Source organism: Podarcis bocagei, assembly GCF_964188305.1.
Source record: "Podarcis bocagei genome assembly, chromosome: 12".
Classification (NCBI taxonomy): domain Eukaryota; kingdom Metazoa; phylum Chordata; class Lepidosauria; order Squamata; family Lacertidae; genus Podarcis; species Podarcis bocagei.
This window is the reverse complement of record NC_138137.1, coordinates 56,695,738-56,700,126: the sequence shown is the minus strand read 5'-3', so window position 1 is coordinate 56,700,126 and position 4,389 is coordinate 56,695,738. Positions and strand designations below refer to the sequence as shown.

At 46.5% G+C, this 4,389-nt stretch overlaps 1 long non-coding RNA gene across 1 annotated transcript; it reads left to right on the top strand.

Annotated features, from left to right (window-relative positions):
• Nucleotides 1-2,879: 2,879 nt before the first annotated feature.
• On the top strand, nucleotides 2,880-3,817 carry LOC308569811. Its single transcript, XR_014000877.1, has 2 exons — nucleotides 2,880-3,441; nucleotides 3,533-3,817. It is a non-coding gene; the product is annotated as an uncharacterized lncRNA (long non-coding RNA).
• Nucleotides 3,818-4,389: the final 572 nt, after the last annotated feature.

The following is a 4,389-nucleotide window of genomic DNA, read 5'->3' as shown; positions in this document are numbered from 1 at the left end:
TGCCTCTGAAGACGCTGCAGAAACTTCAGCCAGTGCATAATTCAGGTTGCTCACCAGACCAAAAGGGTTTGAGCCTATTACACCAATCCTGGCCCGACTGCAGTGGCTGCCTGTTAGTTTCTGGGCCTAATTCAAAGTACTGGTTTTGACCTATAAAGCCCTAAACTGCTCAGGACCGCCTCTTTCCGTATGAACCTACCCGGTGAGGTCCACACAAGAACAGGGCCTTCTCTGCAGTGGCTCCCCAACTGTGGAATGCTCTCCCCAGGGAGCTTCGCCTGGTGCCTTCATTATACACCTTTAGGCACCAGGTGAAAAGGTTCCTCTTCAACCAGGCCTTGGGTTGATTGACATCCAATGCCCTTTTTAAATGGGGAGGGGGTTACTGGGGTTTTTATTTTTATTATGTATTTTTTATTTTTATATTGAGATTTTATAACTGCCCTGAGACCTGTTGGTACAGGGCAGTATACAAATATTATTAGTATTAGTATTATTATTAATAATAAGTATTGTTGCTGTATGTCAGCCTTCGTTAACCTAGTGCCTTCTGTTTGATTTGATTGGGGGGGGGGGAGTGTTGCGGTCCAAAGCAAATCATGGGCATCAAGTTGTCTGCAGCATCCGAGGGAAATATTGCTGAGAATGCGATGCCAAAACCACGGTGAGCAAGAAACCTGTGCCCATCTAGTCTAGAACAGACTTTCTATGTATGTTTCTCCCCCCAAAATGAATGGAGGTGTTCGCATCCCTGCTGGAGCCTTATTAGATCCAATTTCGGTGGCTTTTGAGCCTAGGCATTATTTTGCTTCCCATCGTTCCTTTCCCCTCCCCTCCCTCCTTTTTGTTTTCCTGCCTCTGGCATCGGGTGGCTTGGCAGCGGCACGGCCAAATAAATGTGCCGTAATGGAAGGGAGACAGCTGTGCCCGCAATTACCTTCTCTGTCTGTATCTGTGACTTCATGGCTGTAAACAACCTTCGCCACCATATAAATGGCTAAATTAAAAACACATTCGAGGCCCCGGAACAAAACACACCTTGTGGTTGCAAATCGAGTCGAGTCGAGATGGAGGATGGTGCTCATTTTCAAAGCAGATGTTTTTAGCAGAAAGGAAATATTTTTTTTAAAAAAAATGTATTGCCCCCAAGTGAAGATGTTCTGTCCCAAGTCCCCCCCTCTCTCTCATTCTCTCTCTCTCTCTCTCTCTGTGTGTGTGTGTATCACAGTCACATAAATACATAGGGCTGTTCACAGGAATTGGATGAGACCCGAACCAAATAGGGTCAATGTGAGAGGATTCTCGGATTGCTTGAGCCAGGGTGAGACAGCCCCAGATCTCTGCAGGATGGCTTAGGTGTTCCAGGTCAATCTGGGGCTGTCAGAGTATGGGGTGATGTTGTTGTTGTTATTATTATTATTATTATTATTATTATTATTATTATTATTATTATTAAACTGCCTTATACCTGCAGGTCTCAGGATGGTTAGAACATAAAATCACAATAGGTAAAAGGTAAAGGTACCCCTGACCATTAGGTCCAGTCGTGGCCGACTCTGGGGTTGCGGCGCTCATCTCGCTTTATTGGCCGAGGGAGCCGGCGTACAGCTTCCGGGTCATGTGGCCAGCATGACTAAGCCGCTTCTGGCGAACCAGAGCAGCGCATGGAAACACCGTTTACCTTCCCGCCAGAGCAGTACCTATTTATCTACTTGCACTTTGATGTGCTTTCGAACTGCTAGGTTGGCAGGAGCTGGGGCCGAGCAACGGGAGCTCACCCCGTGGCGGGGATTCGAACCGCAACCTTCTGATCAGCAAGCCCTAGGCTCTGTGGTTTAGACCACAGCACCACCCGCGTCCCTTCACTACATTACTAGCATGTCACAAATGGGGAGGGGTATCCAAGGGTTACACAAGTTCAACATTAGGTCACTTTATCAAACACCTCTTAAGTACCTGTCACCGAAAGAACAATAAAACTCCTTAAATAGCCTTACTCTCAGGACTTGTCTGGAGATGGGCTTTCAGAACACCTGACCTGCTCAACTGCCTCTGCGGATGCCTATTGTTTTCCCCCTGGTCGCTCCCTGGGTGGGGGGCCTTATATGGGCTCTCACGCTTGGGGAATTACCACGGGATGCCCTGTTCCTGCTGCCTACATGACTTCCTGCTTCCTGGATCATGGAGGGAGGGGGAGCCCAAATTCAACTTTCTTTAAGGGTTAAAATGGCGTTGGAATGAGGAGAGTCGGTTAAAGTTTGGATTTTGCACGAATTTATAAAGCTAGGTATCTTCCCAAAGCTATGGTTTTCCCAGTAGTGATGTATGGAAGTGAGAGCTGGACCATAAAGAAGGTTGATTGCCAAAGAATCGATGCTTTTGAATTCTGGTGCTGGAGAAGACTCTTGAGAGTCCCATGGACTGCAAGAAGATCGAACCTCTCCATTCTGAAGGAAATCAGCCCTGAGTGCTCACTGGAAGGACAGATCGTGAAGCTGAGGCTCCAAGACTTTGGCCACCTCATGAGAAGAGAAGACTCCCTGGAAAAGACCCTGATGTTGGGAAAGATGGAGGGCAGAAGGAGAAGGGGACGACAGAGGACGAGATGGTGGGACAGTGTTCTCGAAGCTACCAGCATGAGTTTGACCAAACTGCGGGAGGCAGTGGAAGACAGAAGTGCCTGGCGTGCTCTGGTCCATGGGGTCATGAAGAGTCGGACATGACTAAACAACAACAATCTTCCCTGAGCTGTCAAGTCGAAAGGATACATCCAGGCATAATATCTGTAACATTGTAACAACTTTAAGATGTGCCCCCCCCGTCATTTCCTTAACAGTTTAAACAAAAAGTTTTTAGCAGGTGGCCTTCCTAATATCAATGGGCAGGGAGTTCCAAAAGGTAGCTGCTGCCACACTGAAGGATCGATTCCTTGCAAGTGCAGAATGCTACGTGCAAAAGGCATTTACAGGCCTGCTGTGCCAATTTCTGCCCTGAAACTCTATTTTAGCCTCTTCTTAACTACACAGCGATGGGGTATCCCCAGCTGCCATTCGCTCGGCTATCTCTAATGTTCTTACCCGATCCGAAATCGTCGATGTGTGTGCAGGAAATGAAGCCGTTCCACCAACTGGTCCTGCTAACTGGAACGCAGAAACTGGATTGACTCAGCTCAACCCACTGACCCAGTTTGCTTTCTTAGCCCCAGCTAGCAGGAAATTTGCAAGATCCCATGCCTTCGGGTTATGGGTGGAAAGTCACTTAAGGGACATTTTTGCAGGGGCCTCTGCCTGAGAGGTTTCTTGAGAGCCTGGTGAAAAAAGTCATTGGGAATTGATCCTCTGGCAGGGACAGGTGGGGAAGATTTCTGAGCTCAGACGCCTTTCTCCCAAGGAGATCACCCTCGCAACACAAAAACCGAGAGTGTTTCCCGCAAGTGTGTCTGTACGTTTCTCCCCCCGGGCTCCCTGTCTGGTTTCATTGTAATAGGGTTTTAATTGGACCGTTTCATGTGCCATTTTATATTATTCTCCAGGCCCGTTTGAAAATGATTTCCAAGCCGACTCTGGAGGACTGGTTAATGTCTGCCTCGCTCCAGCTGGGGAAAGGTCGTAAAAGATGGCAAGGAGAGAACAGTGCCCTTGGAGGAAGCGTGTGGTGGCCAGCTGTTCTTCTCCCTTTCTGATAACACTACAGTGGTACCTTGGTTCTCAAACTTAATCCGTTCCGGAAATCCGTTCCAAAACCAAAGCGTTCCAAAACCAAGGCGCGCTTTCCCATAGAAAATAATGCAAAATGGATTAATCCGTGCCGGACTTTTTTTTTAAAAAAAAAGCCCTAAAACAGCAATTTAACATGAATTTTGCTACATAACAAGACCAAAATGAAAGCAATAAACAATGTAGTGCAGTCACACAATCAATCAATCAGTAGCTGAACTGGGTTCCACACAGTCACAAAAAATAAAAAACAAGAGAGTCACAAACAAAAATGCAAAATAAATAGCATAAACAGACAGACCTCAGCGTAACACTCAAATTGGAAGTGTGGCACTCAAATCGGAAGCGTAACATTCAAAACGGATCCCCTTCCCTTCTTTCCTTTTTCCTTTCTCCTTCTGTGATGGTACTCCTATTTGGGGACTTTCCTGGCTTTTTCCTGGCCCACGTAGGACCAGTCTGGATAGTTGGCCTTGGTGAAGATTTGATGTTTTCATCCCCAAAAAGTTTTTGATTTGAGTTTGTACTGAAGTGAGGCTGCATTTTAATGTTGTATTTTAATCAATTGTTTTTATACCTGGTGTTAGCCGCCCTGAGCCCGGTCTTAGCTGGGGAGGGCGGGGTATAAATAAAATTTATTATTATTTATTATTATACGAACCAGGGCTATATT